This window comes from Nicotiana sylvestris, chromosome 10, assembly GCF_000393655.2.
Source record: "Nicotiana sylvestris chromosome 10, ASM39365v2, whole genome shotgun sequence".
Classification (NCBI taxonomy): domain Eukaryota; kingdom Viridiplantae; phylum Streptophyta; class Magnoliopsida; order Solanales; family Solanaceae; genus Nicotiana; species Nicotiana sylvestris.
The window spans coordinates 122259216-122269734 of record NC_091066.1 but is presented as its reverse complement, the minus strand read 5'-3'; positions in this window follow the sequence as shown (position 1 = coordinate 122269734).

The following is a 10519-nucleotide window of genomic DNA, read 5'->3' as shown; positions in this document are numbered from 1 at the left end:
ATATAATCTTGCTTTCTAATATTTTACTTAACATCCATTGCCTAACAACTAGCATAAAAATAGATCACTTATTTTTAGAACTACAATATCAAATTTAATTGTGATTACCATTTTTACGGTAAACACTTAGCATTGGTTCAATCATGGATTTCTATATGAGACTCGTTCGTAGTGTCATCTTGATCATTTGTTTTTCTTTTTCTAGGATTTCGATCCTTAGAACCCAACGCTCCGCCACGCTTGTTACACCTAATTTTTTCATACATGAAAGTACTCTATAAGTAAATTTATATAAGCTCAAAAATTAGATGTTACATCCCGGATTTTCGTACGTTGAAGTTTCGTCATAAGTTAATCGATGTAAGTTCAGGAAAGAGATTATTTTGAGATTATAAGCATTATGCTATTTCAGCAAGCGATGAGTAAATTTGTGAAGGTGAGAGGGTAAATAAATTGCAAAAAATGAATTTCGTCAAAGTTTGATATTTTGGGATAAAATATAGTTCGAGCTATAATACCCAGTATTTATGGATTAGTGCCATACAAGGTACCACATGACCATAATAGTAAAGTGTAAAAGGTGTGTCAAAAGTGAGTAACAAATTAATTAAGGAATTAAGTGGATAATTGTTGGATAAGGATTAACCCTTAACATGACAGCCCAAGGTTCTTGATGTAGCCAAGAAATGACTCTTAAGTCATGTAAAAAGGTGGCACATTTTAATAAGAATTTTGCGACTAAGTCATCCAAGTGGGGCCCACTCTCTTTGCTAAAGACTCCAATATAATCATTAAAATGAATATGTTACAATTGCAATTCTAAGAGATTTGCAATTCTATATGGACTGAAGGCAACAGATGAAGCTTCAATACGGATTTGCAATTCTAAGAGGTTTGCAGCGAAGTTATATTGTGTAATCGCAATGGGATTTTGTGATCCTAAGTGAGCACGTACAATCTTTCTCAAGAATATCATACGAATTTTCCCTACTTCGGTTAACTTTACGAGTTTCATCACGATTGGTGTATGTTAGAAGGATTTTTAAGAGAATTAGCTCAGGTATGTTAAGGCTAAGCCCTACCTTCATTTTAGCGTTATCTAGTAACTACATGTGTTTAATAACGAGATATAAAGAGAAATTCATATTCCTGAATTTATGTACATTTTCCTAGTCTCATAAGTTGCAGTATTCTCCCTTATCGGGACTTTATATTCAGTTTAGTATTGTCTTTTTTTCTAGTCAAGAGAGCAGAGGGTCTATATATATACAGTATTACAGTATTTTCACCACCATCGAGCTATAATCGGTGGGCAGGCCCCCTATTGGGCAACCCCTGATCAGATGGTAAGTTATATACCGAGCCTACTATGGCCAAGCGCCTATGAGAGAGCTCAGAATGGCCGAGATATAGAGCCTAGTATGGCCGAGTGCCTATGAGCGAGCCTACTACGGTAGAGCAGCTATGTATATCGAGCCCTATAAGGTCGGATAGCTAGTTTACTTACTATATTGAGAGAATTGAGTCAGTATTAGAAGGAAAGCATATCTTCAGATTATCTTTGTCTCCCAGTTACTTTCAGTTATTATATTATCAATTCATTTTCAACTTTCAGTTCCATTGCCTTACATACTCGGTACATTATTTCATACTGAAGTTTCCTTTTCCCGGGGAATCTGCATTTAATGCTTGCATGTTTAGATAGACAGACGAGTAGACCTCCTCAGTAGGTGTTGCCCGAGTTCAGCTTAATCGGTAAGCTCTGCGTCCTTTAGGGTTTCAAGGTCTAGAGTTTTATGTACATCTTGTGTATATATGTATATATATGTTATGGATAGGACGGGGCCCTGTTTCGATCACAGTACATCCATCAATAGAGGCTTATAGACATATCCTATCAGTTAGTGTAGTATATAGAGCATATAAGCCTTGTATGTATATTTTGTTAGTTTGCCAGTTGTAGTAGTTATGATAGCCTTGTCAGCCTGGCTTTGTATTGATGTTTAGTCAGTGTTTGCAAATTGTCTTGCAATGTGTCCCATTGCCAAATTATGACATTATATGCTCAGAGTCCCTTAGTCGCAAGTTTGCACGTAAGGATAAGAGAGGCACTGGGTGTCGGTCTCGCCCCAGGTTCGAGGCATGACAGAAGTGAAGGCATCGGGTGCCGGTCTCACCCCCAGGTTCGGGGCATGACAACACTTTAGGCGTGCTTTTGACTCATTAGCTATGACACTAGAAGATTTTCCAACAAGGACATCAATACGGATTGGAACATTCTATGAAGGAATATGTGATTTTATTACCCTTTTCAGATCTGTAAATGTGTATAGCATTTGATTTGCTATTTTATACAAATAAATAATCTTTGCACTTCTTTTTCACAAATAGAGGAATGTGAATCAATATCAAACAATAATGGATTTTTTCACAAAATTTTTCATCTGGTTTCACCATTTTATCCCCTTAATTTTGGGAAAAATGCCACATCGAATCGACAATCTTCAAATCGAGCACTGAACAAATCTCGTTAATGTTTCGAGGTAGAGAATAATGAAGGGAAATTCTAACCCAACATATAGTCCTAACCTTCTTTGGGGACCCATCTTGGTGCGATATGGCTCTACAGGCACATATATTGTGCATCAAAAAATTCTTAAATAGGATATATTAGGTCCATGACCCAGAACTAATTGCAACAGGGAATATTTATAATAATTTGTCGGTTTGAGACAAACATTTTAAATAGGTTCCAACATTTTTTCCTATAGACATAAAAAGTAGATCTCTTTATACATTTCAGGTACCTAAACCTCTCTTGAGGATTTATGAAATGTTGTTTCATGTACTCTTCTAGAGTACTTACCTCTTTATTATGATCATTTTGATACTTGCTCCTCTTCTTTATCAAAAATTTTATTTGGTAACGATTAGTCTATCTGCTTCAGCCATACCATAGACTTTATCCTTCTAGGATTTATTCTAATAAGAGCATTTGGAGCGAGAATATAGTTATTTTCTTTGGGTCAGAAAATGCGTCTGGCATGCTTTGCAATATATTACAAATGAATTATCTTTTTATAAACATCAAGTTCATATTATCTTATTAGAAGATGTAGATGTTTAAATGATAATTCGTTCCATGTAAAAAAAATTCAACTGTTTACACTCTCTCCCCCTCATATTAGAAAAACTAACTTTGCTACAACCCATATTCATGTGCGCTGGTTCACGCTGTAAGTTAGGAGACAAAAATCTGAGAAGATATTATCTTTGATATGATAGGAAGTTAATCTTATTGGTCTTAAATGATACAAGGTTGTATAAGAGTTAACAAGTATTAGAAGTTAAACGAATCAAGGATGTTGTAACCCGTATTTTCGGTAAAATTAAAGGTGGTTAATATTACCAAGAGGTTGTGTCTTATGGTATTTGAATCATATAATAAACATATCATAATTCTTGAAGTCAAACGAGTTATGAAACAAAAGTCGACAAAAGTTGTCGCAACTTACGTTCATAATTTTACTTAAACTTTAGGTCAAAATGTTACTAAGATTTTCTCCCAATTTACTTGGAATTACGCGGTGATATACATACCAAATTTAATATCTATGAGTCTAATATCCAATGCATTAAACCGTTTGTCAATACTATCTCAGAGTAGAGAGATATCTGCATGTTCGCAAGACTGTGCAAGCAGCTCTTTATGGGGCCCACATAGGCAGTTTAAAACATATGGATATATATAAGATGCCTCAACCCCATTTTAAGTCATTATTTTTCAGTATATTAAAACCTTAGAACCCTAAAAACACTCTCTCAAGGTTCTCTCATGATCCAAGACCCAAACAAAAATACAAATCAAGTGCCGGGAATCTCGTGGCGCTAGTAAGTTTCTTGTTCTTCTTGGTGTTGCTGATTTTTTTTGTTGTTCTAGCTTGTTTGGGAGGTTGCTTTAAGTGGTTTATGTTCTGTAAATTACTCCCTCAAGTCTTTAATATCAACCCTAGGTTATTTCAAGTCTCCTAAAGTGAATCTAGTGCCGAAAATCCCTAATTGATTGCTAGTTTCGCTTCCTTGTCCTTGTGGCTGCATTGGAGGGATATTTCGTTGTAAATTAAGGTCAAATTGGAGTTTTTCTTTTTGTCTAAAGGTAAGGAACCTCTTACTTTACAGGTATTTAATATTATCCAAGTTACGGCTAAGTCGTTGAAGGTAAAACTTGTGAGATATATATCAAAAGGCTTGTTACTAATGTTGTTGGTTGGTGGACTGTTTTAGGATGCTCAATATGATTATTATTGATGTTGTTTGTGCTGTTTGGTGATTGTTTTAACTTGTGGGAAGTAATATAAATAGGGGAGGTACTGTCTGGTGTAATGACCGGGAGAAAGTTGTAGCCCCGATCCCTCATTAACTGCTTTTCCCGCATCTATTTCTGCTATTGTGTCTTTCCGAGAGGTTTCATTTTGTGTTTTGGAGTATTTTGGGACACTTAGTCCCTAAACATTGGCTTAAGTCTTAGGAGTTGGACCGTAGTCAAAACTGTGTGAAGACTACTCCGGAATGGAGTTCCATCAATTCCATTAGCTCCGTTGGGTGATTTTTGAATTAGGTGCGTGTCCGGATTATGTTTTGGAGGTGTGTAGCAGATTTAGGCTTGAAATGCAGAAAGTCAAAATTTTGGAGATTTTGACCGGTGGTGGACTTTTATATATCGGGGTCAAAATCCAATTCTGGAAGTTGGAGTAGGTCCATAATGCTGCTTATGACATCTGTGCCAAATTTGGGGTCATTCGGACGTGATTTGATAGGTTTCGGCGTCGGTTGTGGAAGCTTGAAGTTTCAAGTTCTTTAAGTTTGATTTGGAGGGTGATTTGTGATTTTATTGTTGTTTGATGGGATTTGAGGGCTCGACTAAGTTTGTATGGTATTTTAGGACTTATTGGTATGTTTAGTTAATGTCCCGGGGGCCTTGGGTTGATTTCAGGTGGTTAACAGATCATTTTTGGACCTTGGGAGTTGGAAGATTTCTAGTGTTTTGTTGTAGACTTGTTCTTCGTCGCATTTGTGATAGAGGTCTCGCGTTCGTGTAAGGCAACTAGGGAGGACAACTGACTTGTTCTTTGCATTCGCGATATGCTTACCACGTTTACAAAGATGTGGGACCTTAAGCCTACGCGTTCGCTTTAGACGTTAGAAATTCAGAAATGCAAACGGGAGCGGGTCATTATGGATTTTATTGTTAGACTCCCACGGACGCAGCGAAAGTTTGATGCAGTATGGGTGAATGTGGATAGGCTGACCAAGTCAGCTCATTTACTTCATGTGATAACTACCTATTCCTCCGAGTAGCTGGCTCGAGTTTATATCTGCAAGATTGTCAAACTTCATGGCGTGCCAGTATCTATCATCTCTGATCGGGGTACGAAGTTTACATCACGATTATGGAGGGACATACAACATGAGTGTGGTACTCGGGTGGAGTTGAGCACAACATTTCACCCTCACAAAAATGGGCAGTCCGAGCGCACTATTCAGATTTTAGTAGATATGGTCCATACGTGTGTGATGGAGTTTAGAGGCTCTTGGGATCAATTATTGCCCCTTGCAGAGTTTGCCTACAACAACGGTTATCAATCCAGTATTCCGATGGCACCGTGTGAGGCTCTGTATGGTAGGCAGTACCGGTCCCCAGTGGGTTGGTTCGAGCCAGGCAAGGCCATATTATTGGGTACAAACTTGGTTCAGGATGCCTTGGAGAAGGTTAAGTTGATTCAGGATAGACTTTGCACAACCCAATCAAGACAGAAGAGTTATGCAGATCGAAAGGTTCACGATGCTGCATTCGTTGTTGGAGAGTGGGTCTTGCTCCGGGTTTCTCCTATGAAAGGTGTCACGAGGTTTTATAAGAAGGGAAAGTTGAGCCCAAGGTTCGTTGGTCCATTTGAGGTGTTGCGACGAGTTGGGGAGGTTGCTTATGAGCTTGCCTTGCCTCCCAGTTTAGCAGGAGTTCATATGGTATTCCATGTTTCTATGCTCTGTAAGTATCACGGTGATCCATCTCACGTGTTGGATTTCAGCTCAGTCTAGTTGGACAAGGATCTATCTTATGTTGAGGAGCCAGTGGCTATTTTGGACAGGCAAGTTTGAAAGTTGAGGTCAAAGAACGTTGCTTCGGTGAAGGTTCAGTAGAGGGGTCAACCGGTTGAGGATGCGACTAGGGAGACCGAGCAGGATATGCGCAGCCGTTATCCTCATATTTTCACCACTTCAAGTATGTCTCTATGCTTGTTCGAAGATGAATGATTGCTTTAAGAGGAGGATGATGTAACTATCCGGCCAGTTGTTTTGAAAGTTATAGCAACGATCCCTTATTAACAGCTTCCCCTGTATCTGTTTCTGCTATTGTGTCTTATGAGAGGTTTCATTTTGGTTTTTGGAGTGTTTTGGGACACTTACTCCCTAAATGGAGGATTAAGTTTTAGGATTCAGGCCGTAGTTGGAACTGTGTGAAAACGAATCAAAAATGGAGCTTCGTTGAGTCTGTTAGCTCCGTTTGGTGATTTTGAGCTTAGGGGCATGTCCGAATTGTGTTTTGGAGGTATGTAGCTGATTTAGGCTTGAAATGTCGAAAGTCAAATTTTTGGAGATTTTGACGAGTAGTGGACTTTTTGATATAGGGGTCGGAATCCAATTTTGGAAGTTGGAGTAGGTCCGTAATGTTGATTATGACTTGTGTGCAAAATTTGTGGTCATTCGGGCGTGATTTGATAGATTTGAGCATCGGCTATGGAAATTTGAAGTTTCAAGTTCTTTAAATTTGAATTGGAGGGTGATTTGTGATTTTAGCCTTGTTTTATGTTATTTGAGGGCTCGACTAAGTTCGTATGGTGTTTTAGGACTTATTTGTATGTTTTCTTGAGGTCCCGGGGGCCTTGAGTTTATTTTGGATGGTTAACTGATCATTTTTGGACCTTGGGAGTTGGTAGATTTCTGGTGTTTTGTTGCATACCTCTTCTTCACCACATTCGCGAGAGAGGTCTCGCATTCGAGTAAGGCAACTGGGTATGACAGCTGAGTTGTTCTTCGAGTTTGCAATGTGGTTCTTGCGTTCGCGAAGATGTGGGACCTTAAGCCTACATGTTTGCAATATTGTCCCCGCGTTGCGTAGAGAAACAAGCAGATGAAGCTTCAGGCATTAAGACTACGTGTTCACGAAGAGGGTCCCGCATTCACGTAGGGTCATCCAGTGAAAGGTATGCATTTGCGAGAGGTCCCTCGCATTCACAGAGGAGGAATTCCAGGTCAGTAAAAGATTTTTTATCGCGTTCGCGAGAGTGATGCCTTGTTTGCGAAGAAGAACGCACCTGGGTAGATTTAAAAGTTCAAAATCGAGGGTTTATGTCATTTTTCACCATTTGGACTTTAGAGCTCCGAATTAGGTGATTTTGGAGAGTTTTCAACGTGGGTGTTTGGGGTAAATGATTCTTACCTAGTTTTGGTTAATTCCAATGATTATGTCTTTGATTTTATCATTAAATTAGTGATTTGGGGTGGAAAATTAGGAAAATTTGAGAAAAGTTCTTAGTCCGAATATTTGGATTTTGATCGAGATTTTGGTATCGGATTGGAGTAATTTTGGTACGAGTGACTCATGAGTGAATGGGTATTTATATTTTGTGACTTTTACCCGATTCCGAGATGTGGGCCCGTGGAGGCTTTTTAGGGAGATTTTCCGATTTCTTGCTTTAGCTTTGATTTCATTAGCTGGATTAGTTTCTTATAGTCATATTTATGTTATGTAATTGATTTTGGCTAGATATGGGCCACTCGGAGCCGGATATTCATGGGAAAGGCATTGTGACTGATTTTTTGAGCTTGGTTCGAGGTAAGTGGCTTGCCTAACCTTGTGTGGGGAACTCCCCTTAGGATTTGTTACTGAGTTTGATATGTGAGCACCATGTACATGAGGTGATGAGTACGTACACATGCTAATTGTTGTAAAAACCTGATTTCTACTCAGTAATAGCCTGCTTTTCCTTCTTATTTGAGTTATATCAGCATGCGTAGTATCTTGTTAGCTTAAAATAGCATGTCCACTTGCCTTAATTGTTTATCTGAACTCTGTGCAACATGTGTTAGTGATTTTCCTGCTTTTCCTTGATTTAAACTTAATTTAAACTGTAGGCTTTCATGTTGTAATTGTTATTTTCGTTGGTTGAGCTGGATATTTACTTTGGGACTACAAAACAGTATTCCGGGAGATCCCCTTTTACTGTATATTTACTTTTGGACTACCGAACGATATTCCGGGAGATCCCCCTGTTCTGCATATTTACTTTGGGACCACGGAACAGTATTCAGGGAGATCCCCCTACACATATACGTTTGGGACTACGAGACGGTATCTCGGGAGATCCCCTATTGTTATCTCTATGTACTGAGCTGTCGTCTTATATGATTCATTCATGTTAAATTTCATTGCTTATTTTACTGCGGTATTTCATTCTTTCTTGTTTTATTATATATATACCAGTAGGGCCCTGACTTGACCTCGTCACTACTCGACCGAGGTTAAGCTTGGCACTTACTGGGTATCGCTGTGGTATACTCATGCCCTTCCCTGCACATGTTTTTTCTTGTGTAGATCTAGGTGCCTCCTATCGGCCTCGTTTTTAGTGAGCCGAGATAGCTTTTGAGACTTCAAGGTATATCTGTTGCGTCTAAAGACCTCGAAGTCCCTTTCTACTCTTCCCCATGTCAAACACTTCCTGTATCTCCTTTTCGTTAGACTCTAGTGTATAGATATACTATTTTCATTCTGTAGTTTGTGGCTCATGGTGTTCCAGGTCTTGGGATAGTTGTATACATTTTGAGAGTGATTATTGTATATGTCGAGAGGCATCTTAATTACTTATTTAAAATTTCCTTTTAGTCGTTGCCTTTATGTTTTCATTTCATTTATGCAAATGTTAGGCTTACCTAGTCATGGATACTAGGTGTCGTCATGACGGTTCACAGAGGGAGAACTTGGGTCGTGACATCCGGTTCATAGTAAAGTAGGTTGTAGTTGATACATAATAGTTAGGACACTTAAACGATAACGATAGTGTCATTTCTCTTTCTGCAGACTAAGGAGTCGTGACATTTGCATAACTTGAGGTTGGTCAGTATATACAAGGTATGTGAGGCTATCCCTTCCTTCTTTTGCACGACTCCCATTGTACATAATGTAATGAATGAGCTTCCAAAGATACTCCACTCTTAGAAGCTAGCAATACTTACAATGTTTCCCTTCTTATGGAATGATTGATGTTGATGTTGCTTACCTTATTCTTATGTTATCAATGTTGTTGGTACTTCCTAATTCTTATAAGATTCATAATGAAGAGTTAGTCCTAATAACGTGTACGGAGGATACCATCCTTATGTAACTCTGAAATGTTCGGAATATGATTCAAATGAGTCCAGCAGGCATTATATATATGTATTTATTTTACTCTACCGAGTCGCGCTATAGTCGGCCGGGTACAACACCTGTTGTGCAACCACTGATTAGTTGAGTTTTACCAAGCTCCACGAGACCGGGTACAAATCTACGAGCCATGTGATAGCTAGGTGTGTTTTTACCGAGCCTATTACGGCTGGGTATGATATGATAATGATAATGCCCACAAAGGCATATGTTTTAAAAGTTTGTATACATGTATATATCATGTATTTCTTGTTAGTATCCCTCAGAGGTACCTCAGATGTTATAGGTTGTATATTCTCTATCCTTGTTTACATTATTGTTCTTACTTATGTTTTCCTACCTTACATACTCAGTACTTTATTCATACTCACATCCATTTTATTTGTGGACATTGCATGTCGTGTTGCAGTTCCTGATAGACAGGTAGACGCAACTCCCCCACCACAGTAGGCTGCCCAATTCAGCGGTTATTGGCGAGATCCTATCTCCGGACTTGATGTGATCTTGGTATGTATTTTTGTTAGACATTATGGGTATGTCGAGGCCCTATTCCGGTAGTGTTGTAGCACTTATGTTTCTTTAAAGGCTCATAGACTGGTGTCGACTCATGTATAATTTGGATTGTCTTATCTGCTAATTTTTGTTGTATAGTCTTACAATGCGTGGTAGATAGTACCTTATATATAGTTTCTTGACAGTCTTGTCGTGCCATGTTATGTATGTTCATGCCATTATCATTCATTGTTGGTTGTTCATGATCCATTTCTATAATTTATATTGATCTCGTCGATTCTTATAGATAATAAGAAAGGTGTTACACCCTATGTTTTCGTACGTGGAAGTACGCCACAAGTAAGTTGATATAAGTGTTGCATCCCATACATTTGATATGATATTCTGAGTGGAACATTTTTGTAAAACAGTTTGAAAAATATGATTTTATATTGTTATTAATAATACTACTTTCCGTTATACACATAATATGAGAGAGTTAACGAGATTTTCTTTATTATAAAGATAGAAATTATTTTCTCTCAA